The sequence below is a fragment of the Schistocerca gregaria genome, chromosome 3, assembly GCF_023897955.1.
Source record: "Schistocerca gregaria isolate iqSchGreg1 chromosome 3, iqSchGreg1.2, whole genome shotgun sequence".
NCBI lineage: Eukaryota > Metazoa > Arthropoda > Insecta > Orthoptera > Acrididae > Schistocerca > Schistocerca gregaria.
The window spans coordinates 342,024,917-342,051,984 of NC_064922.1; the positions used below are offsets into that span (position 1 = coordinate 342,024,917).

A 27,068-nucleotide genomic window follows, 5' to 3' on the forward strand; every position below is an offset into this window, starting at 1 on the left:
ATGTGTTTATTAGTTTCAGAAATATAAACTTGCCAAATCATATGATTCTTTTTGATACACCCTGTACTACATTACTGACGTAAAAAAGTTAAAAAATACAAATCCACTAATCTATTCTTAAGTGAAACAGTCACCTGATATTGGGCTATTGCCTGAAAAAAGTCTACGATTCAGAAGTTCTCAAAGAGAATAAACAATTAAATGTGCGGGTTAATACCTCTTAGAAAGTTCACGATGATTCTGTAAAGCCTTGCATTTTCTGGTGCGACGATTCTGGAGGATCACTGGGTAACTGGTGTTTCAACTTATTTAGTCTTTTGCACAACGTGACTCACTGATCTCGATACCACTAACACGGCAAGAATGGGTGGTTTAAATCACTTCCTGGTGTGGAGCTACACGAACAGTTTGGGGAGTCTCTGACGCCTGATCTGTGGAGGTAATAGTAGTTGTCACTAGTTCTTAGATCGTTAACTGACAAAATTATGAAAATGCCCCTATTAGAATCCCTGAGCATATATGGATGCCTAGTAATCTGGCATACAATTTAGTCCATACAGAAACACTCCGTCTAGTCAAACGTGGCAATGTATTTTATTTAACAGGCGTTGGTGTGACAATGAACCTAAGCGTTTCCAAAGTCAATAATAACAGCGAATCTACACAAGCCATCCTTGTGCATGCCCCTGACTGTACCGTACGAAGAGCAAGTGTTAAGATTCCACTTAAGAGGTGTTTGCAGAATTTACGCTGGTTCCCACCAAGACCAGTTTATTCAAGATAAGCGAGTTCTCTGCTAAAAAAGATACGCGATAAAATTATCTGATAGATGGGTATGGTGCCTGTAAAATCAAGGTCATACCCTGCTCTCGATTTTGACCCATCTCAGAAGTTTCGGCAATTTCAGTACTGATTCTGACAAGACCAGTGGACCTCTCTCTGCTTGGCTCTTCAGAATATTTTCATGGTCCTCACAAGAGATTCGTTCAATAAATAATGAACGACAAGTTTCTTGTCAGAACGTACTTATTCTTAACAATTATAATTTTCTGACAATATCAGTCAACATTTTTTCTACATTTACTATTCCTTTACAGTGTCTCCATAACGTTCTACGGCCTGCGTTGTGTAAGATCAGACAGAAATCAATGTGTATCAGTTTTATTTCAATCACGTAAGACTAGGCACTCAGAATTAGAAGCAGACAGACAGACTGTACCACAAGGTTCGATTTTGTGGTCCTCTATTTTTTCCGAAATACATAAATTAACTTCCACCTGCAGTATCAGAGGACTTCATTTTTTCTCATTTTAGCAGATGGGACAAGCGCCTTTTCAAGGCAGCATTCTGACAAGACTGAATAGATGCAATTCAGTGCTCCTCAAAGAACTGCACAAACTATAAAAACAGGTTTCTTGAACAATGAAGTACAAGAAGTATAAATTTAATTTTTTTGTAAATCACAGCCTAGAATGAATGAAGTCTCCTTGCTTCTACTACGTTAGCAGGAGACACAATGTTGTAGGTGATTTAAAAAAGGAAGAAACTAGTTTATTCCACAATTTAAAGCCATATTGACTGTTTATGGACCATGACTGTTTAAAGCAAAAGTTTCGAGGTACAAACCTCTTCAGGCTGCAATGGCAATTAAAAAAAAAAAAAAAAAAACATTTAACGACAAATTATACTAACACTGAAGTTGTTCTTTACAGCACAAGCCAAGATTGTAAAGAACGCCTTCAATATCACTATGTTTTTTATATTGCCGTTGTAGTCTGTTGAGGTTTTTACCGCGAAACTTGTTGCTTTATTAAATAATTTAAGTAAGTCAAGAAAAATTTGTGATTGGTAGTGGACTCTGAAAAAAATTTTCATAGTTTATTCTGTATTCACTAATCAGTTACGAAATCATTATATGAGGAAACTCAACTTACAGGGAACGACTATTCAGAATACAAGAGCATGTAACAAGAATTTTTTGCGTTCATTCTAGAACACCCTGCAGAGACTTCTTCAAAAAACTTCGTATTTTGATGACCGCTTCATAACATGCACACTGATTATTAGTCTTCTTTGTAAGTCATCAATATTTATATTTTCTCGAAATATAGTGAAAAGCACGAATGTAACTGTAGTATCAACAACGACCTCTACCAAGGCTTCAAGTAATTAACATTAATACAGACAGAAATGGAAGACATGAGTACACATGCATTCAATAAAATACCAGAGAATATTAAAGGTGGAGTTTACGGCTGAATTAAAGAGTTTCCTGCAGCTCAACTCTACAGCACTGTAGAATATGTTCACGTAAAGTGTTAAATTTGTTTCAGATTTTCATAGGTATAATTAGCACTGTAATGCATCAATATTTCATAATGTTATGTCGTTTCACTATACTCACTAAAATGTCAGACTGACTTCTCTCCACATCGCAGAAACCACCATCCCTTCCGTGGTATCTATGGAATACTAAGTAATGCAATTTAACGATAAAGTATGACACTGATTATAAAATATAAGACTGATTTAGCAGTTACGTTTCTTTCGTCCCTGACACCGTTCGTACAGAAATGTAAGCCACGGAGGAATATAGAGCACAGAGCTATGGCATTTAATTTTACCGGGTACTGGAAACAATACAGACGAAAACAAATGAAGGCGTAGCAATCCATTTTATCGTTATTCCTGCATTCCTCAATCACTTCAGTTTTTATTTTTGTCACGAAGGGGAGGGGGGGGGGGGAGGGGAAGAAGTTACAAAAATGAGGACATTCAGAAGCATTCACTGGCCGTAACTATGAATACTACACGACGCGGAGGAGGTAGGAGGTCACTACTGACCTCGCCCTGCTGCAAGTGCCGAGAACAAAACGCGCCTGCTCAATTGCCGGCAATTCCCCGCCTAACTACTCTTCGCGCTGTTCACTTGATGCTGCGGGCGACTGCAGTGGTACCGCTTCTGCAGCGATGCAATTGCCTCCCTTATTCCATTTGTGGTTTTGACTAACAGCATAACAAGTTCTGCTGGCAGCATTTAGAACTAACTTCTAAGAAGCCTGCACGAGTTCGGATGACTCATGACCTGTTCAACACGCTACGTCGTGATTAATAAATAGCACTGTAAACATTATTTTTATTTTATGTATACATCTGTATGTCATTTGTTCGCTCCTATACCGTGCACGAGTTCTTGTCACTGATTTGGTTCGCTCTTTAATTAAAATTTATAGAGCAGAGCAGTAACAAGGCAGACAGTAATTCATTGCGAAATGGAATAATAATGTGAAAGTGGCGCTTCTACTGATGATATTAAAGAAGGAAACGCTAACAGCCGGCGCTGGATACCGCCCTTTCACTTTAAGTGGCACTCTCAATAACATGAACATTACTTTTTACACGTACTCATCACAGACGTTTACAGTTAAAAGATAAACATTCATTTCGAGAGAGAAATGTTAATACAATCAAAAGAGTAAAATTTTACTCATTAGTCGCTTGAGGCACCTACCCGTGCCGGAAAAATGCTTTAAATTTTCCTTAATGTATACGACAAGATCACGATATCCTCCGGCGCAGTTTCAAATATAGTTTGAATAGGAAGTCAGAGACTGCAACAAGCTAGATTCCTGGATATGAATACGAAACTCCTTAAAGCGTTTCAAGTCGACGCGGCCACTCGGTTCACAACCAAGGAGGATTTCACAAAGTATGGCAGCAGTTTTACCAGTTTCTTAACAGCGCTGTCTTGTTATTACGCAGACTGCTCTCCTATTAATGATAATTACTTCTAAATGCAGACTAACAGTCATAAGACGCTGGACTGGGAAGCTAAGGCCAGCTAGATGAAATTACATTTCCCAAGTTTGTGTAAAATAAAATTTCGTGGCCCAATAGCGCTAAATACTATGCGAATGTGTCTGTACGAGACAAATTAACGAAATACCGTTAGAACTTTAAGAACTTATATATTTCATACGGATATTTGTAATAACTGAGAATCACTAACTGTATTTCAGTGACCCTCAAGTACGCACCTAACTTACGCAAGTAAGACGTGATGCCTCATTTAATTTTAAGACAATTGGCGAGTCAGCGAGAGTTCAATTCCGAAAGCGTGATACTCCTTCGTGCCGCACAGTCAATGTCTACGACCGACGCAACTTGCGGGAGACAAAAAACTAATTTCTAAGACAGATTTTCGCTGTCTTGTTAAGCGTAAAGTCAGAATTGATTCCGTGGAGCCGATCAAATATCGGTTCCCCGAAAACCAATTAAAGAAAAGAAAGAGTGATGTTTGCAAATAAGCAATACCGATTTCATCAGCACGGTCAAACATCACATTATTAGCGCCTTCGAAATTTCTTAATAGTGAATAAATACGTTCTTAATCTCGACCACATAATTAAAGAATATGTTGTCAGCAACTACTAACTGTGTATGAGCCATCGCCATTAAAAGCGCAAGTGGATATAGCATTTTATAAAGATGCCAGTGATGCAGGACAGAGTTGTCGCAAAGCTGTTAGAGCTTGCCCATTCAACATATGCAACAGCATTTATGTATTACTTTAATCATATTTTGGATGCTTTAGCTCATTTTACTTTTCGTGTTTGCTGACGTAATCTGGAAATAATTTCTGCTCGTTTCAGGAAGAAAACAAAATAAATCAGCTTAAGATAGCACAGTGTGCTGAAACATGTTTGGATAAAACAAAAAGAATCAAACGGTGTCTTGCATTAGGCGGTATGTCAATTTAATAAAATCTTTGGATCATATACCATCATCGTTAATTCAATGATGGACTTAGTCTGCGTGCAACGTACGATAGCAACAGTTCTTCCATTCCGGTCGATCTTGAGTTTCCCGTTACCAACCGCACTCCGTAGTCTTTCGTAAATCTGTCCCATCTCTCCGGTTTTCTTCCCCCCGGTCTTTTGGTGAATTCGGCTCCAGTTAAGTATTTGTTTTGTCGATATACCATGCTTTCTTCAAATGACATGACGACCTCATTGCTATTTGAAGATATTTATCCCTTCCGCAATGCCACTGACCTTTCCTAAACGTTTGAAATCTATCGATTTCTTTCTGTCTTCGTGTACATCAACACTAATCTTTCCATTCATCCCTGAGGTACTGTCAGTTTTCTAACAATGAACACAATGTCCTTGTCTCACAGTTGTAAGTTATTACTAGTCGTAAACATCGGTCAAAAATAGTGTTTTTAAGCCGGCCGGGCTGGCCGAGCGTTTCTAGGCGCTACAGTCTGGAACCGCGCGACCGCTACGGTCGCAGGTTCGAATCCTGCCTCGGGCATGGATGTGTGTGATGTCCTTAGGTTAGGTAGGTTTAAGTAGTTCTAAGTTCTAGGGGACTGATGACCTCAGAAGTAGAGTCCCATAGTGCTCAGAGCCATTTGAACCATTTTTTGTGTTTTTAAGCTCAGCTCACATCTTAAGCTTGAAATCTAAAGACTACCTTCCGTAAGGTTGCCAGCCCAATATAATACGACGAAATATTTTTGGTTTTAAGTACTCTTTTATATTTACAAGTTAATTTCGTCATTTAAATAAAAATGAACTTTCAAGTAGATCCAGTACTATTAAGTTTCTCTGAACCCAAATCACCCACATTAACAAGCAATTTAAAAATCATGTAGCGACTTGAGAGTCTAATCACAACTCAAGTGCGTTAGGAAACAATGTGGAAGCTACAAATTGCAAGCCAAATCCACATTTCCAGAGTCGATACTGAAGTGTGTACGGGGAATAGTGACGCGTTTACAGATCTGGAGACAGGATTTCCGAAGGAACTGCAGTAAGTACAAGGAGTAGAGCAGCAAGTTCGTTGTTCCGAAGCCAGAAGCGGGTTCACATATGTGTGTACAGATGAAAATGAAACTGTGTTTCAGTCTAAGAACACCGGTACAAAAGGGACCAACCGAATGAGGCACTGCAGTTGTTAATGCGATGAATTCATATTCAGCTCTGCCAGCCAACCTGATTTAGGTTTTCCGTGGTCTTCCTAAATCACTTCAGGCAAACGCGGGGACGGTTCCTTCCCACGACCGACCACCTGCCTTGCCGGCTTAAAGCATTCTTACGTAGAGATCACATTTCAATGTATGGAATTTTTCATAATACTATGAAAATAAACACATTTAGAAATTGGGTGGTGTGTGTGCGTGTGGGTGTGCGTCGGTGGATGGCTGTATGAATAAATAAATATGACCAACCAGAAGCGTTATAGGGAAATTCCCTTACAGAGAACCTTATGTGGGTGGCTAAGTAAACTTAGTGATAAATACTCGAAAACTGGATACTTGAATGCTTAAACTAGTTCACCATTAACAACAACTATCGTAACTGAAACAGGAAGTGTACTATCGTATTTGAAACAACAACAAATGACCTTCAGAAATAAGCACATCCGATAGCCGTCAAGCGCGTATAGTCAGCTGGCACGTGAGGAACGCGGCATGTGAAACGGAATTTCACACGCGACGCGGTCTCGAACGCAAATACCACGAGCGGTGCCGCCTGTGAACCGCGCGACAGCATGTTGACACGTAACGCACAGCAGTAGCTCCATCCTTCCTTCCAGCGAAGCGCAACCATCTGTAATCATCTACAAGACCACCGCCGCCAACTATATGACAGATGAAGTCTTCGGAGTGATAGTCATGATTCCTCCCGCCAAGGGACGTGCACAGTTGCCACCGGCGAATGAGCGGTTACTTAATCGGTAGAGACACGAAACGCCAATAGTGAGAGTTTTGTTCAAGGACACGCCGAGAAGAATCAATAGGACGTGCGCGGCCTTCGAGCACTATTCCGAGTGCGACGTAGATCTGTGCACCGCACGTGCTCAGGCATTTTAACTTATGAATCACTCCGTTTACAGCCATCTTGTAACTAGTCAACAGGTTAAGTTACAGTAAATGTTTGATATTTCCGGTCGCTCTTCCGAAGGTATCGTTGACAAACCATTTGGCCTCTTGTTTCAGGGATCATATCTTCCTCAAAACCAAGCACACGTGATAAAACAACATTACGTCAATCTCAATACATCTCGTCACAAGAAGTTCGGATATCTACTTCATCACAAAGGTAAAGCGACGCGTCCATGCAGTGTGTTGAGTTGTGGCGCGTGAGTCAAAATTCATTCACAACAATACGTTGAATTTACTGTTAAGTTTGGAACGAAAGACAAGCTAACAAATTTCTACTTATTGTCTTTACATTTTTGCAAAGGTTGGGGAAATAATAATGGAGATATTGGACACGAAAGCAGACAAACAGAATGCATCTATCGTAGAGAGTGAAAGTCTACGACGACACACAGACTATTGTCTGAATAGCAGTATAGGGCTAAAGCGGTATGGTGTCAATCTCATCCATCATTCTTTTAAATCTTTGCATGTGGAACAGATCTGGCTGTAGTGTAGTCAGATATCTGGATTAGGTTTGAGGGTGACGATCTGGTTGAGAGTGGAAACCAACGAATGTGAATGCGGAATCAAGGCTGTGGTGAGAGACTGATCTGTGTCTACGTTACAGCCATGTTAAACGCAATTTTACTTATATACATCTACATGGATACTCTGCAAATCACATTTAAGTGCACCGAACCACCGCCACAATAATTCTCTGTTATTCTTTCCGTGCGAGCTTTGATTTTATTATGATGACCGTTTCTCCCAATGAAGATCGGCGTCAAAAAAATATTTTCACATTCGGAGGAGAAAGTTGGGTGATTGAAATTTCGCGAGGAGATTCCGCTGCAACGAAAAACGCTTTTGTTTTAATGATGTCCACCCCGAATCCCGTATCATTTCAGTGACAGTCCTTCCCCTATTTCGTGATAATACAAAAAGGGCTGTCCTTTGAATTTCTCGATATATTCCGACAATCCTACCTGGTAAGGATCCCAAACTGAGCAGCAGTATTCTAAAAGAGGACGAACAAGTGTAGTGTATGCAGTCTCTTTAGTAACTGTTACATTTTTAAGTGTCCTGCCAATAAAACACAATCTTTGACTAACCTTCCTCACAACATTTTGTGTGTGTGTGTTCTTTCCAACTTAAGTTGTTCGATATAAGAAGTGCAAGACAAATAAAAAAAAAGTTAACTTAATGCCCATTCCGACTGGACGTCTACGGAAGGTCGTAGTGAAATGGAAGTGTGTCCGTAGCCCTTTATTCAACGCTGAACGTGAGACTGAGATAGCACCCGTGACGCAAAAAAATCAGAATTATGGAAGTAGCAATTATAAGATAGTTTGTTAACGGTCAAAACAAAATTCATAACGGATGTTCTTAAAGGTTATATGCTGAAAATTCTACTTTCCTCAAAAGAAAAGTGGCATACAAACATGTCAAAAGGTCGACATTCACTGGTGAAAGAAAATACATATGTAACAAATCAAACTTCGTACCCTTTTACAATATACACTGCTTTGTTTTCTTTCTAGGAACCAAATAACATCAAAAACTACTGTCTTATGTGTAATATATTCTCGGACGTCTTGCTGCTCTGTCAATTTAGTGTAAAACCTCGAGATTTCGACGATTATCTCCATCGTCTGCGTTGGTGTCGCCACCACTTCCGTAATAGCGTAAACACTGCGCCGAATGTATCTTTACCTCCTCTTCATCGGGAGGTCGGTTCCATGCACCGCAAACATTATTATCCGCCGTCACAGTTGAAGTTCTTTTGAAACATTCTCATTTATACAGACTATTTAATTACAGAACCCCAGTATGTAGGAGCCTGGGACAAAACGATTGTTTCGTCAAACACTATTTTGAGTTTGTGAGACTGTGCACAACTGCCAATTTCTCCAGTTCTCTATTTTTAATATGGCGTTAATGTTCGGCACTGCGGTCGGAAATGGTGCGCAGGCATCAACCGATATAATTGCGTCCGCACTCTCATAGGAGTCCGTAAAATAGTTCTTATATCTCGTCTTCCTGGGACTCTACACATTGTTGGAAGTAAATGTCGAAATCTTGAGGTTTTATCCTGAACTGACGCGCCAAAGAGGCCTAGAATGTTTACATCACTGCCGTTGCAAAAAACTTCGTTCTCATACAATTATTTTCTTTATTAATGGAGCTGACTTTTCCATTGTTAAAAAAGTTAACGAAAATTGTGTCATGTATTAACGTTCTTATTTACGCACGGTGTAGACTTGTCTTCCTCTGTTCGTATGTTGCAAAACAAATCATTTTTTACTTTCAAATATTCTGCATCTTTTGTGAAATAAACTCACAGGAAAAAATATCTAAGACCTCATGCGTCAAGGTTACTGTCTTGTTTCTCAATTACGTTCTCTGAGAATTTCATCTTCGGAGATATAGACGTTATCGTCTAGGGATGAAAGAGTGATCCGTAGTACAAATGACGAACCTACATGTGACAGCTCAGTCAAAGATTATTACTGCTTCGCGGTTTAATTGTAAGCAGCAGTCAATGTAACTGATCAACCCGCTAGACACCAAACGCAGGCGTGAATCTAGGCGACATGTTATTAGACGCTTTTGCTTAATAACTATCTCCTGTAACTATTACTGTAACAGATGATTTAATTTACATCACAACGATAATCCTTCATGAAACAGCAAGCAAAGAAGTTCTACAGTATTATGTGATTTATTTATTCGTCCAGGGATGATCTCCCTAAGAGACAGGAGCTATCATTGTACAATAAAAATAAACACACAATACAATGCTATCTTTTTATGTATATAGGACAGATGGTCGGCCGTCTCGCCTTATTGAAGGAACCATACCGGCATTTGCCTGTAATGAGTTAGAAAACCACGGAAATCGGGAGGGCCGGACAGAGCGAAGTCTATCTTTCCGAATGTGTCTTAACTGCACTGCCTCACTGAGCGCAATAAAACCTATTAATGTGCGTCACACCCAAGATCTTGGAAGATCTCACCAATCAGCAGCGAACTTATTTCTACACGCTTCTTATCCGCAGCCCATTGTTCGAGATTACGACACTAGCGCAGGCAAACTTCTTGGAGACAGTTCTGCGGTGTCTGGACCTCTTGTTGGAATAAGCGGCTTCTCACAGGTAACATACAGGCACATTAAGAAATAGTTTCCTGGTTAGAAATTAGTGCGATGACATGTTGGAAAACCTGGTTTCAGGCAGATCTGCACATCTTCGGTCCAGTAGGTTTTTAATGTGACAGATTTGTTGAGAGTTGGCGAAACCAAAGAATGTGAAGCGGACTGCGGTGACAGACTGATCTGTAGCTTAGCTCAAGGTCTAGGTTAAGTTGGGAAGTGACTGGGTGAGAGTTGCGAAGCTAACGAATCCGAAGACAAAACTTTAAGTATCTTGGACTCTGCAGAAATGTCAGCTTATTCCATCTGCGCACAAGTGTCCACAAACTCTGACGAACGCTGAATTTAAAGCCGGCTCCCCAAGACGATGTGACTACAGCGACCTTGAGCAATGACAAATGGGCGTATTCAAAGATTTCAATAGCGAGGGAAGTATTAACAGAATTGTAAAGAGCCGTGAAGCGATTAATGGGAAAATTGTTACGGTATTGGATGCTGAGGAATTAAGTCTCTGTACGTGGCACTGAAAAACTAGCGCCGAATACGTGTTGAACTAAACTATAGCAAGCACACGGAAGGACACACAATATTGCAATGGGATGCGGCAACGACCGCGCGATGTGCCACCAATATCTTCGTAGATACATTTGAGAAACAGATGCGATCGGCTCGCTTGGTAGTGATATAAACGACTTGGTAGTACCAGAACAAAATTACTGCCAAACGATGTGTGTAAACACGTTAGATACTTTCTTGGAAGCTACCACGTTTAAGGATATTGCCTAGCAAACGAGGGGACGAATCTAAAACGTAGCCTTTTTAGAAAGCAGAATACTCGGAATTACTGTATATTCGGATAACACTCTGTGCTATATGCTTGATTATAGAAAATCTTTCCTTACTAAATAGTTCATAAAATTGAAATACTATTGAAACTGAGCCACAAATAAACGGAAAGTAAAAACACATGCCCTATGTTGTTGGGCGACTGTTTTGGAAATGTTCGCGCAGGAAAATTTTCCACTGAGTGTTCTTGAATTATCCCCTTGTGCTTGTAGGTTTTGAAGTTTTAGAGAGGTGTATACCGCACAATACGACCTCTTTGCAGTTGGCTGCGTGGAGAGAGTGGCAGAAACTATGGGGATGTGTGGTGTGTAAATCTAATTCACACTCTTTTCAAAGTCAAAGAGACGTATTGTGGCCGTGATGTACTCATAAGTTCTACGGTCGTAATCAACCACACACAGTGACTGGTTTCGGCCATAATCACACAGTTACAACTGTCATTTGATTAACTAATGACTAGGGGTTAGACCATGCACAGGTAATATAAAGAAAACACACGGACAAAAGAAAATAAATGATTTGTGTCCAGTATAAGGCGGAACTTCTCCCCACTATAGCTACAGTTTCTGACAGACGAAGACAGGGAAACTATTGCACCATTAGCATTTCACGAACGACTTAAGCGACGTCATGTTCGGTTACAAACTCTTTATATGTGCACGTAACAACCAGACTATAAATATTTGGAGTTTAATTTCCAGTTAATTCAAACGACCTACTCTGGCACTTAAAAGTAACATTCACATTCACACTGCTCTGATTGTCTGAAAGTAAATAGAGCCGTAGCTTGTTTAATAGAAGAGAAAGATACGCTTGTCAGGACGAATAAATATGTTCATCAAATGCAACTAGACCATGTCTATTAAAATCTTGTCCACCCCTCATCATGCTGACGACAGCTCTACTACGAAACTTTGTCTCATCAACAGTATATGCCTATCCAAAAACTGGGACGAAAAATTTTGCTGTACACCAGCTACGTTCAACATCTACTAGGTCCATAGCAGCAATAATATTGGGATCACACCGAACAGACGACACAGCTGACAGTAACGCCGCAGACGTCAGAGATCGAGGTTCCCACATCGCTCGCTGACTCGCCGCTGCTCTGGAGCCACCTACCTCAATCAGTGGCGCAAAGTTTCGGCTTCGAAGTCGTCGGTCAGCAGGTGGCGTTGCGAGGTGAGACGAGGCGTGGCGGAGCGGCCGCCGCCGTGACTCGGGACACGCGGCGCGCGCACGCACACACGGACAGCTGGCTGGCTGCACACTCCGCAACCAGACGTGTCGGGCTCAGCCTACTGACCCAGACTGAGCCGGGGCGCGCGCCGGCCGGCGCTTCCCCCTCCACGCGGGCCGCTTCCCCCACCACAGGGACCGCCGCACGCGCGCGCACCTGCTGTCCCCGAATCGGCGCACGGATTACGCGGTGGCGTAGGGGGAAAAAAGTAAAAAAAAAAAAAAACCGGCGCTCTGCATCGCGGCCGACTGGAAGGATCAGCGTTACAGCCTAATTGAACCGTGCCTCACTACTACGGCAAATCTGTTCGGCTACTGATAAGCAAAATTAACATCCCGTCTGATGAAACATTCGCTGCATCGGACACAAGATGCCACTATCGCTGATACACTCTTCAAATCACTCAGCATTAAGGCTCAAAGTCGTCGCCCCCCCCCCCCCCCCTCCCGGTAAGCTACCTCCCTGCAAATTTTCTAAACGCAGACTTTGCAAATTTTCTAAGCGTTATTGGAAAACATTACTTAAATGAACTATCGTCGACGTTTGCAGCCATTCATCCTCATCAATTGCTACTTCATTTACGTTAACCACGTTTAATTATGAATATTATCCGCCTTTTGTAACTGAATATCATTTTGCTTTCAATCAAACATGATACACTTATGCAGATTAGGAGGAATCAGTGATCTATGAAATATAATTGCTTAACGTAACATTTTGTTGTTGTGAGACACGTAATGTTTCCTGGACGAATTTGAGGGTGATTTTACTGTTTGAAAATACACGATTCTGAACTCTTACTTTTATGCTTCCTATTTTTTCGTGTGTTCATTCGCTCTTGTATACGCACACTGTAAGATTCTAGTTAACTGTCACAGTGATTTAAAAAGAGGGGATAGATTTGAGTTGTTTATTACAGTCAAAATATGAAAGATAGGAAAACGTTGCGCATGTCACTGGATAGAGGAAGGTTCAACGTTTTACGTCGGACGGACACCATACCGTTTACTCAACATGACACCACGCGTTGCTCAAGAAACGTCGAAACGGCAGTCCATTTCATTACAGACACGATTCAACAGGTGTTTGTTTACGGAATCGACAGCTTTAAACATTAGATTTCTTAGCCCCTGAAGAACGGCTGCCCTTGGAGTGACGAAGACTCTCTCTTTTTTGTACCCCCATAGGAAAAACTCACAAAGTATGAGATCTAGTGACCTGGAAGGCCGAAAGCAATGAACAAGATCTTGCTGTCCACCTCTTCCAATCCAGCTTTGTGGGATGGTGATGAAAGTGAAGCGGAGCGCCGCCATACATAAAAATAAAATCAATGGAATCTCCGTGGCGTTGAGAAACAACCAATTTTTCAGCATGTCATTGGTGTCACTGTTTCCTCCGCAAAAAGGAAAGGTACATTAACTTTGTGGACAGAAACAGCACAAAATACATTGTTTCGAAGAGTCTCTTTCATGTTCGATGACGACGCCAACATTTTGTGACTACTAAATTCTTTTATTATGGCGGTTTACTTTATCCGATGGATGAAACGTCGATTCGTCCGGTAAGAAAGTTGTTCGGAAAAGTGTCCTCTGCATATCCTGGAGAACTGAAATACAAAATTCGTACAGTTTGCTATGGTCGACGGGATGCAATTTCTGTAGTCACTGCAACGTGCAAGACTTCGTATACAGGCATCGTTACAGAACACGCCACGCCGTTGAAGAAGGAAGTTTCTGGCCTGCCCGTCTTGTGGACTTCCGAGGGCTCCGTGTGAACGTATCTCGGATACGTCGACATTTGCATCAGATGTGCATGGCGGACCAGTGCTCTTCCCTTTGCATATGCAAGCAGCTTCCAGGAATTTTGTGTGCTAGTCATTAATGTCCTTGTGCAGAGGCGGCTTGTTCCTGAATCGACGGCGGCAAGCACATTGCCCTCGACAATGGGTTTCAACGCACGAAGTTGTTTCTCTTGTGGTGTAGTCGCCATGTTGCCACAAACAACAGCGCAGCTGTGTCAAAACTTTTAACCTGCTTCTATCCACCCATATACTCGATGTGTTTCTATCTTTTATAGTTTGTCTGTAGTAAACAATTGAGATTGGTTCTTTCTTTTTGAATCGCCCAGAATATCACTTGGCTTTACCTGCTGTTCACTGCACAAGACTTTGCCCCAGGGGTGACTGACGGATCCTGGGAGCTGTAGACGGTAGTACTGCAATGGGATGATACGTAGTTTCAGGAGGAGAGGGGGCAGACAAGGTGGGTGGGTGATGTCATAATAGGACCTCCCCCCCCCCCCGTCTCTCTCTCTCTCTCTCTCTCTCTCTCTCTCTCTCTCTCTCTCTGTGTGTGTGTGTGTGTGTGTGTGTGTGTGTGTGTGTGTGTGTGTTAGAATTTTATTATTTTCCTTATAGCTGTGTTCCCAGAAAGCTGTACACGACTCATATCAAAGTATCTCATTTTGTCGAAAACTAACATTTGGAGACCGTGGCCGTGTACAAAATACAGATTTATTCCTGCCAAGAACAAAACGGCAAACAGCCACTATTGATAATGCGCTGTTCATTTACACAAACAGCGCAGCTACCGATTTCGAACCGACAAAACATGTGCAATACTTCAGCAGGTATCGTTAGTTTTTTAGGCCACTGATGAGTAAGAGATTTTTCGTAGTAAGCAAAATATAATATTTCTTTTATTATCTGATAAATATAAATGAACTACATTGATAAGAAATACTTTACACAACAAATTAAATATATCATTGTAATACGTAAATTTTCTACAAAATGGAAAGTAAAACAAATTGTATTTCTTACTCTGTATCGCAGCTTTTGGTAAGGCGCATAACTTATTAACCAGAAATAAAAGGAAACGTAGCTCTCCTTGTTATCTCTTTCTCTTTCTTGATGGTTTTCTGTCCATTTTTGTCCCCCCCCCCCCCCCCCCCACGACACGTGTGTGCGCCTTTTGCAGCGCTCGCCAGCCCCTCAGTTAGTCACTGGATGTCATCGTGCGCGACGAGATATAGAGCAAAACAATGACACCAATCTTTAGCCTAGCTCGAGGTCTAAAGTTGAATAATGACAGGCCCGTCGTGAGTTGGGAATGCTAACGAATGAGACGTCAGGATGATCAGTATGATTCTAATTATGACGCGTATTTGAGGCGTATTATATTTTTATGAGTGGTTCATGTCCGCTATTTTCATGATGTCATTAGACGTCGTAGAATGGTGTATTGGCACGTTCAATACAGCAAAGGACCAATTATCCGGGTTAATGCGAACTCAGACACTGTACAGATAACCGAATAACACGAATAATACAAACAGTATTTAAAAAAAAAAAAATATGGCACATGTCACCTTTGGAAATCCAGTGCGTTACATGCATGTTACTCGCCCCAGGCACTGAGAACTTATTTACAAAATCACGCTTAAAACTCAGTGTTTTTCGTACCACTTGCTTTCACTTTACTTTCGGGGAAATAATTACAATTTTTCGGTTTTTATTTTTCATTCACTTTGTTCCTGACAATGGTTCTCATTTTCCAGAATCACTTATTGGTACTTCCTGATGGGGGATATTATTTCAAAGAAACAAGACGCATCTTAATGCCAGGTAAACTAAGTAGACACATTGCGACAGTAGATATGAATCATATAATTGCGAAAAGACACTCACCTACAGACGTAATCATAGTATTTTGCTGGCAGAGAACCAACACCTTACCTGAAACAAAGAAACAAGCAGAATTAATACGGATTGGAAATTGATACTCGCACTATCGCGCATTGCAGTATAGAAAGAATTCTTACACTGAAAGCAAGCGGTCTCTCACCCGCTGGATATACGAAATGCGGAAAAAAAAAAATCGAGTCCGGCATGTCTGAGCGCATCTAAATTAGGTAACTTTTGATCAAACACAAATCAAAATTTTACAAACTATCCTGAAGGAAAGTTTGTCGAATTTGAGGCCTTGGATCATATAAGGACACCACGAAACATCGTCCTAAGCTATTCATTATCACAGTCTATCGCTAACATAGCTGATTCTTTGTAACTTAATGATAGAATTGGCGAACTGATTTACCTCACTGCATAAACATCAACGCCTAATTTGTTATTGTATACTAAAACAGTTCGAAGCACACCATTGTGGGTACTTGAACTCTAAGAGGAAGAATATGAGTTTTTGAAAACAGCCACAACTCGCACTTCATATTTTTTATTCTTCTTCAAATGGATGAAAGCATCACCAGAATATACAGTTTGAAGGTGGCTGACAGTATTAAAGATTACATTTAAAGTTGGCTGACAGCTCTAAAGATTAAACTGTCTGTACTATAGTATTTATGTTGAAATGAAGAATATGGTTATTTAGAAAAAGCAGACAATAGAATTTAGCTCATCTAATTACGATGAAAACATACGTTAATGAAGCACATCAGCATTATTTGTTTACAGTTGTTTTTTTTAAGTGAAGATTTTAGTAGGATGAAAATATCACAGGCAGCAATAACAACAGAATAAAATAAATACCTTGTTTTTGAAACACTACACGGATTAAAATCATGATAAAAACAAATTCATCTCTGAGAAAGGAATAAGACGATAACACAGTGGAACGAAATTATTTGGTTTGTTCCTCACATCAGTTTTCGTTTCGCTCCCCCCCCCCCCCCCCCCCAACCTCTCTCTCTCTCTCTCTCTCTCTCTCTCTCTCTCTCTCTCTCTGTTTGCAAAAAAATGGTTCAAATGGCTCTTAGCACTATGGGACTGAACATCTGTGGTCATCAGTCCCCTAGAACTTAGAACTACTTAAACCTAACTAACCTAAGGACATCACACATATCAATGCCCGAGGCAGGATTCGAACCTGCGACCGTAGCGGTCACGCGGTTCCAGACTGAAGCGCCTAGAACCGCACGGCCACTTCGGCCGGCTGACGGTTTGTAGAAAGTGTGGGGAGCACAGTATTGTCAGAGTATTTTAGTTAGAACGCTTCGATACAGGGAAATATAGACAGCGCTGAACTGAAGAACAGTTTCATACATCAACACATGTATGTGACTGGACAAATGAAGGCATCTAGCGAAGCAACAAATAATTGCACATTTCATTAACACCTATGCAGGGTGGCCAGAAACATTCTGAAAAGCTTGTAAGAGAGTTGCAGGGTAGGCTGTGTTAAGAAGTAATTGTTAACAAAAAAAATTCTATTCCTTGCGCATTGAAGTTAACTAACCAGGCCGTTGCGCGCGCTAATTCAAGGGGCTCAAATGGTTCAAATGGCTCTGAGCACTATGGGACTTAACTGCTGTGGTCATTAGTTCCCTAGAACTTAGAACTACTTAAACCTAACTAACCTAAGGACATCACACACATCCATGTCCGAGGCAGGATTCGAACCTGCGGCCGCAGTGGTCGCGCGGTTCCAGACTGTAGCGCCTAGAAACGCTCGGCCACAGCGGCCGGCGTGAGCCTAATATACATCACATTCATCTGCGAGAAAATATATTACGTACCGATTTACTCTCCAAGGAGGCGACGGAAAATCAGTTTGGATGGAAAGAAAACAAACTGTATTTTGCTTTTCACTGTGAAGTTGACATTGTGTTCACATTTGAAATGTAACTGATCGCCCCTAAATATTGCTCTTGCTTTGCAGCTGTACTTATTTACCGCCGGCCGGGGAACCGAGCGGTTCTAGGCTCTCCAGTCTAGAACCGCGCGACCGCTAAGGTCGCAGGTTCGAATCCTGCCTCGAGTATGGACGTGTGTGATGTCCTTAGGTTAGTTAGGTTTAACTATTTCTAAGTTCTAGGGGACTAATGACCTCAGATGTTAAATCCCATAGTGCTCAGAGCCATTTTAACCATTTAGTGTCCAGTAGATACTATAGTATCGCTGAGAAGACAACGTGCAGTTTTCATCGAACTGTACACTGAGCTCCCGCGGCGAAGTAAGTAGCGCCAGCGGCGATGGCAGATCGATACAGCGGTGCCGCGCGACGGGCAGACTGCAGTTCCACTTTGGGGACAACACGACAGGCTGCCTTTGTTCGCGGCGGCTCGGAAAGGCAGTCGCCTTTTAATTACCACCTCCGTGCGGACGCCGCTGAATGATCTACTGCTTTCAGCAATCACCGCCACGAAACGAAGAGCCACGCGGGGAAAGGGGAGGCGGAGAAACGACGAGTGGAGCCAAGAGGGACCCAGCTGCACAATGCGTCATAAAACGCGGGGAGGCATATCGACGTCTGGGGGGGGGATCGAGCTTCATCAAGCGACAGGTGAAAACGAGTCCCGGAGGAAACGATAAGCGTCAATACAGCAGACACATTAGGCGCATTCACCGACAAAGGACACGCACGCGAACAATTGGCCGCTTCCGTTGTACAGCTTTAACGAGTTGTTAAATCAATATTTAATACCAGCACCGGCTATCATAACACTTCCTGGGTGATTGTTTCGTAATGCAACTCGAACTCAAAGCTCCTATTATGTGATGGAACGGCGACCATTATGAACCCACACATGCGGTAGGTGCACAAACGAATGTATATGTTCTGACAGTACGATCCTGTATCGTTTACACGCGAAAGACAATGTCAGACATATCAGTGGCCCTACCTCATCCCTAATAAACATCCCTCCAAACGAGAACACCTCACGTCTGCGGTGCACTGTTGGAAACCGGGATGAATCGCCTCATTCGTTTTCGATGTACTCGAATATGAATTGTTCCATTTAAGAAGACCCTCGGATTGGTAGCTGAGAAGTGGCAGTATCGATCAAAGTCGAAAGGCATGCCAATATAATCAACTTTAGCTGAAGGAGAACACCATGTTCAGTGCGACTACGCACTCGTGACCGAAAGCAGCGGTAAAATGCGGAGTTAGAGATCACATAAATGTTTATTTAATTGAGTTTACAATGATCTGGTGCGCTGAGAACCATAAGGGCTAAAGCACACCGTCATCTCAGCACTATGGGACTTAACATCGGAGGTCATCAGTCCCCTAGAACTTAGAACTACGTAAACCTAATGACATCACACACACCCATGCCCGCGGCAGGATTCGAACCTGCGCCTGTAGCGGACATGCGGTTCCAGATTGAAGCGCCTAGAACCGCTCGGCCACCCCGGCCGACACACCGTCATCGATTTTGAGACTGTAGCATGTATGCATGCTCCTGACATTTGCTGATCTTATGGTGACCCAGTTTTATCTAAATCTGTAGCCCCACACTGTATACAGGATATTACAAAAAGGTACGGCCAAACTTTCAGGAAACATTTCTCACACACAAAGAAAGAAAATATGTTATGTGGACATGTGTCCGGAAACGCTTACTTTCCATGTTAGAGCTCATTTTATAATCCTCTTCAAATCACGTTAATCATGGAATGGAAACACAAAGCAACAGAACGTATCAGTGTGACTACAAACACTTTGTTACAGGAAATGTTCAAAATGTCCTACGTTAGCGAGGATACATGCAGCCACCCTCCGTCGCATGGAATCCCTGATGCGCTGATGCAGCCCTGGAGAATGGCGTATTGTATCACAGCTGTCCACAATACAAGCACGAAGAGTCTCTACATTTGGTACCGGGGTTGCGTAGACAAGAGTTTTCAAATGCCCCCATAAATGAAAGTCAAGAGGGTTGAGGTCAGGAGAGCGTGGAGGCCATGGAATTGGTCCGCCTCTACCAATTCATCGGTCACCGAATCTGTTGTTGAAAAGCGTACGAACACTTCGACTGAAATGTGCAGGAGCTCCATCGTGCATGAACCACATGTTGTGTCGTACTTGTACAGGCACATGTTCTAGCAGCACAGGTAGAGTATCCCGTATGAAGTCATGATAACGTGCTCCATTGAGCGTAGGTGGAAGAACATGGGGCCCAATCAAGGCATCACCAACAATTCCTGCCCAAACGTTCACAGAAAATCTGTGTTGATGACCTGATTGCACAGTTGCGTGAGGATTCTCGTCAACCCACATATGTTGATTGTGAAAATTTACAATTTGATCACGTTGGAATGAAGCGTCATCCGTAAAGAGAACATTTGCACTGAAATGAGGATTGACACATTGTTGGATGAACCATTCGCAGAAGTGTACCCGTGGAGGCCAATCAGCTGCTGATAGTGCCTGTACACGCTGTACATGGTACGGAAACAACTGGTTCTTCCGTAGTACTCCCCATACAATGAGCTCTAACATGGAAATTAAGCGTTTCCGGATACATCTCCACATAACATCTTTTCTTTCTTTGTGTGTGAGGAATGTTTCCTGAAAGTTTGGCCGTACCTTTTTGTAACACCCTGTGTATGTACATTCACGAAATTCTGCCTCACCAATTTCTCGGATATTCATTTCCACAAGGACCCAAAGCATAAAGCATAATTTTGTTCCTCAGCGCTGCTTTATTGTTCCCTAGGGTTGACAACACAGTTTAGTGTCTACCTCATGTACGTAACTCTGTATAATCGGAGGTGTACCGCCAGTTTTAGCTGAACCTTAAGTGCACAGGTGTGCTTAATGAAAATTATGATAATGACGACCATGAAGTCCTGGAATTGTTCGTAATCGTCTGTGTGTGGCGAACTTAGTGTCTGTTCCTTAAGTTGCAATTCTACCTTAATATTAATTACAAAATTTAAGACTGTCGCAAGACAATATATTGAAATTTTGTGAAGTAATATTAATAATTAATACAATCTTAAATGTTAATTAATATTTCATAATATAAAGTTGGTATATTATTTTTTTATAGGAACTATAGGATGTTAATACCTCTGTGACTGGTGGATTATCTATAAATGTAATTTTCACAAGCATCTATTTTTCTCAGAACTTTTGCTTCTGTGCTTCGGACCCTTATGGTTTTTAGTGCCTCATTTGGAAACGATGATATGAGGTTGGACAAAAATATAGAAACACCAAAACAAAGACATATTACTAAGGTAATACGGCTAACACGGTGTGGGAAATTAGTTGTCATTCAAAACAGTCGTCTTGGAACGGATAAATACATGTACTCTATGGTTGTCTAGGAAATCTTATACCTTTCGTCCTACAAAACAGTGGCAAGTTTAGATAACGATGATGAAGGTGGATAGCGATCACGTCCCCTCCTCTGCAAAGCAGATCACGGAGGCTCAATAACACTGACATGTGCTGACTGTGGTGACCAGGGGAGTTGCGACAGTTCATCATCGCACTCACAAAACCAGTCCTGGACGATGCAAGCTGTGTGAACAGTGGCCCTGTCGTCTTAGAACAAAGAATCACCATTGGGGAACAAACACTGTACCATGGAATAAACCTGATCAGCCAAAAATGGTCACATGGTCCTCGGCAGTAATGCGACCTTGCGCAGTAACCACGGCACCCGTGAAATAACACGATGTGGCTGTCAAATCATCATTGAATTCCCGCTATGTTTCCCTCTTGGGACGTCAACTGGGCCGAAAATTGGAAAGAGTGTGAAACAAGACTCATCCAACGAAATGACTTTCTTCTATTGTTCCATACTACAGGTTTTATGACTTCGCGACCACCTGTTTCGGGCATTCGCGTCATTGACGAATGGTTTTTGGAGTTCCAGCTAGCGTTACATTTCCCTGTTTCTCTCTCCCCCCCCCCTTTCGTGTTGTGGTGATGACAGTATCCGCTAGTGCGACATTCTCCTCTGGTGCTTTCGTCCTCTTATTTTTCGCCACAATACTCACCAATGACCATCTGTCACGAGCACTCAACAGTGGTTCAAATGGCTCTGAGCACTAATGGGACTCAACTTCTGAGGTCATCAGTCCCATAGAACTTAGAACTACTTAAACCTAACTAACCTAAGGACATCACACACATCCATGCCCGAGGCAGGATACGAACCTGCGACGGTAGTGGTCGCGTGGTTCCAGACTGTTGTGCCTAGAACCTCTCGGCCACTCTGGCTGGCAGCACTCAACACACAGTTTGATTGATGTTTAGCGGATGATGTTTTGCCACCTTAGGTGTTTGCGGTATACATCGTCGATACCGTGCCTCCTGGAACACTTCAGCTACCTTGGTTACGGAAGCACCCACTGTTCAGGCACCGATAGTTCCCCCACGTTCGACTTCATTTGGATTTAACATAAAGCACTCACAGCTACACAGGTCTTTGTTCTGACCACGAATGGCGCTACATATAAAGGACAGCGCACAAGTGCCATTCACGGACAAATACGACCGCGCAACATGCAGTCTTTTGTGAGCACCGGCATTTATGTTGCCGGCCGCTGGTGGCCGAACGGTTCTGGCGCTACAGTCTGGAACTGCGCGACCGCTACGGTCGCAGGTTCGAATCCTGCCTCGGGCATGGATTTGTGTGTTGTCCTTAGGTTAGTTAGGTTTAAATAGTTCTAGAGGACTTATGACCTCAGTAGTTGAGTCCCATAGTGCTCAGAGCCATTTGAACCATTTGCATTTATATTCAACCATGCATTTCTCTCGGTGTTTTCGCAGTTGTCTCCAATCAAATGCTTCAAATGGCTCTAAGCACTAATGGGACTTAACGTCTGAGATCATCAGTCCCCTAGACTTAGAACTACTTAAACCGAACTAACCTAAGGACATCACACACATCCATGCCCGAGGCAGGATTCGAACCTGCGACCGTAGCGGTCGCGCAGTTCCAGACTGTAGCGCCTAGAACCGCTCGGCCACAAAGGCCGGCCCTTTCTCCAATCGTTGAGTGTTGATTTAAGATACTCTTTTTGCACAGCTGAGGTAGCTAGTGATTGGGAACAAGTGAGATATCGGTCCGAAGTCATAAACTGTCTTCATAACTGTATGTAAACGGCTGGTCCGGTCGGAAACCGCGCCGAGGCTTTCACAGGGAACAATGAATGCCGACCGGTACTGCGGCGCATCAGTTCCGGAGACCTACTCGTATTGCAGCCCTTCGGGCTTGCAGTGGCGACGCTCACGTGGCCAGATGCGTGGAGCGGCCAGTGGTGCGAGTCTCGGGCGGTAGCTTCCTTGTAACATAACGCAGTGTTTCGATATGGTGTGCCTGGTAACCGGTTGTTGTTGCCTGCAAAACTAAAATTTTTCACTGAATCATAGATTATCAGGCATGTAGAGTAAGTACGAGAAGATGCAAATCGGAGCGTTTAAGACCTGGTGCTGCAGAAGGGTGCTGAAAATTGGGAGCAGCACTGATCTACTTTACTGAACCGCTATCTTGGAATCTGTTGCAACTTGACTACCTAACGGGTTCTAGAGACATGAAAGATTTCATTTTCAATATTTCCCGTAATTATCTACCGAATTTACAAATTTAAAATGCTCTCATACTCTACTAATTAACAAATATAATCTTGTGTTAAAATTGGACACAGTAAGGCAAGTATTACAATTTGAAACTGTGTATATGTCACGAGACGCAAATTACGTAGTCTATATTCATACAGTAGTAGGGCATGAGAGCACTTAGAGACTTGCAACGAACTTTACACTTAATTTCAAAACGTCTCAAATATTTACCTAGCTGACACCTCTCACAAAATAATGAAAGGAAAAAGTTTATCGCTTACTACTTTTCGCTGTCCATGGGGTAAACTTCAGTAACAGGCATGTCGCTTTTAATTATTATTTCTTTACTACTAATTCTATTCGCAAAACATTTTCCAGACAGTATTTACATATATCATTGAATATCCCTGCTTAATTAAATCACTGTAAGACACACAGTTCAAGAGGTATGACGTCCTAAACATTGAGATGAGTCAAAAACTAGCTTTTGCCTAAAGTGGAACACAAGTTACCCTGGTTACATTCATCCGGCGTTTCTTAAAGAGAGTACTTAGCGACTTCCAATAAATTTTAATTTAATTTCAAACCTTCCCTGGACTTTTTCTCGCTTACGTGCTTGAAACCACATGTTTAACACATTTGTAAAGTAATGAGACGCTGAATCTGCTTTTTTATACGTAGGAGTTCCATTACATAAAGAATCGGGGGTTTACTGATATGATAAGAAATGGGGATCCTCCGCATCAATAAGTGGAAAAAACTGACCTGAAGAAGGGACAGGATGACATGAAATCTGTTAAGACGCTAGGGAATAACTTCCATGGCACTAGAGAGAGTATTACAGGGTATAAACTGTATAGGAAGACACAGACTGGAACACATACAGATGGAGACACTAATTTGGACGAAGACGTCATGGCGGGCCCCATCAAACCACTCAGATGGCTGGTGCCAATTTAAGAAAAGAAAAAAATTATACGTTCAAGTTTTATAAGTATCAGTCTATCCAAGTACACAAACCGGACCTCCCTGACTGGTCTTGGCGTGGTAAAGGTCTGATGGGAAATTCCCAGCGTGGAGATCAGGTATGCTTCACTTTCACACAGATGGGAAACTCTTTCACGTGCACACAGATCGTTGGTGCTCAGGCTCCGCTGTCTGACTTGCAGACGTTAAGCTACGTATATAGTTACAAATCTATAATAAGAGATACCATCCAGTGTCTTAGTCATATTTCTATGTCCATAAACTAGGACATTTCACTGGATGAACAGATTCTATGTAACATTTTTTGGGACAAACATGCGAAGAATAAAATATTCTGGATCGGAAGCTATCAGAGGACGCTCAGAAATGGTTTATGAATGACCTGATAGAACGACCCCTCGGTTTCCAATGGCTCGGTACGGAGAAATCCGGTAATTTTGTCCTAGACACGCCAACATTTGTGGAACTCTGACAGGTAATTTTATGTTAAAAGTAAATCAATCAAATACTCATTACTCTCTAATGAATAAGATCAAAGTCAGAAATTGTTATATGCAACGGAGACGATGAACTCGAGCAAGAAAGATTGTGTCCCACTGGAACGCGAATAGCGAAAGATACTGAGAAATATCAAGGGGTAAGAAAATACAAGGTGAAATCTATATAGACAGACCAAGATGTGAGCTGTATGATAGTACAGAAAGGATTTCGAGCATGATAAAGAAGCAAAAGCAAACATTTTGAGCCGTAAACGTATAAATTACCCACGAAATGATGTAAATAAAGCAATCGAGCTGATGTTAATAGAGGGAAAGGAGCGAATGAACAGAATAGTCAAAAGCACAGTGCAGAGTTGCACCATTTGAAGATGGGCCCCACACGACGCGTGAATATTGCGGATGGTTGTGGCGTATGGTGCGACAGTAGACACGATATCTAAACTCTCAGTTACAAACAGATGGTTAGTGAACACGGCAGCACGTCGCGAGCTAGCCGACATTGAATGCATGGGCTATAGCATATAGGAGATTACATAGAAATTTTGGAATTTGAGAGCAACGGTGTCTAGAATAGATCTACAGTATCGCAGGGATAATTCTTACACGCACGTAAACTGCGGCACAGGACGAACACTAGTGTTTGACAAACGGTCGTCACGTTACATCAGTAGATCCATATCGACGGTCTACTATGAGTCACCGCGTCGGCGATTTGCATGTGGCGCGTCAGGATCGCATTTCTGCCAGGACTGCGCACAGGCAAATCCATCGCGCAGAGTACAGCAGCAGACTAAAACCTCGTGTCGCAGTACCTTCCATGACCTTTGGTCATTTAGTGCAATTGAAGAAATACCCTACTCACGAACTATTAAAATGGAGGAAATGTCCAACTATGGCAATGATACAGACGTAAATTTCTACTTCAACATATCTGGGCCTACAGCAGATCTCTCCTGCATTTTCATATCGTCGTTGAGAAGAGTGCTCAACACCTGGGTTCTCTCTCGTTTATGTTTCATTTCGAATACGACCTGGATGACAATACAAGTTGCCAGCGTAGTGGAATATTTGCTCCTAACGCGTCCCCTGCGTTCCCAGAATGATTTCTCCTCTCTTGCTGCGGCCCGGTTGCTGTAGATCTAGTTTCGCTCTACCACTGACTGACGAGAGAACTCGATGCAGGGCTGTGGTCGGCTCCCGCGGTGCCAGGAATTTCCGACATGGTAACAAAACGCCAAGTTGGGCACCACAAACTCGCAAGCCAGGTGTGCTCACATCCGGACCTACATCAAGGAAAAACACATCTCAGTCGCAAGAATGATTGGGACATTTCCCCCTGTGAAAACAGCAAATGCGAATATTAAGTTATCGTTTCACCTGTTAATATTCGACCAGAGTTCGTATGAAGACTGCATATTCGTAAGAAATTGTAAACAATTGCCTTTGTAAGAAATAAAAAAGAAAATAAGCTGTCCTCAACCGAGCTGCTGTAACATTAGTGACACGTGCGAACCGCAGACTGATCACGAAAAAGCCATATATACTGAAGCATCAAAGAAACTGCGATATGCCGGCCGCGGTGGTCTCGCGGTTCTAGGCGCGCAGTCCGGAACCGTGCGACTGCTACGGTCGCAGGTTCGAATTCTGCCTCGGGCATGGATGTGTGTGATGTCCTTAGGTTAGTTAGGTTTAAGTAGTTCTAAGTTCTAGGGGACTGATGACCACAGCAGTTGAATCCCATAGTGCTGAGAGCCATTTTTGAAACTGGGATAAGCAAGAGTATTAAACAACGGATATACGTAAACAGGAAGAATACGGCGCTGCGGTCGGCAACGCCTGTATAAGACAAGTGTCTGGCACAGTCGTTACAGCGGTTACTGCTGCTACATTGGCAGGTTATCAAGATTTAAGTGAGTTTGAACTTGGTGCCATAGTCGGCGCACGAGCGATACGACACAGCATCTCCGAAGTAGCGATGAAGTGGGGATCATTTCACGAGAGTATCGTGAATATCAGGAATCCGGTAAAACATTAAATCTCCGACATCGCTGCGGTCGGAAAAAGATCATGCAAGAACGGAATCAAGGACGATTGA

General features: G+C 42.4%; 1 protein-coding gene across 3 annotated transcripts in view; it reads right to left on the reverse strand.

Moving 5' to 3' along the window:
• The window catches only part of LOC126356040 (uncharacterized), a 979,035-nt gene that overhangs the window by 582,680 nt on the left and 369,287 nt on the right, over positions 1-27,068 (reverse strand). The window contains exon 1 of one of the 3 annotated variants that reach the window (XM_050006718.1): positions 12,051-12,256. The exons of the other annotated variants lie outside the window; for them this stretch is intronic. The gene's annotated coding sequence lies outside the window, so the exon portion shown is untranslated. Of the gene's footprint in view, positions 1-12,050; positions 12,257-27,068 lie in introns of those variants that run through there. 3 annotated transcript variants of the gene reach the window in all.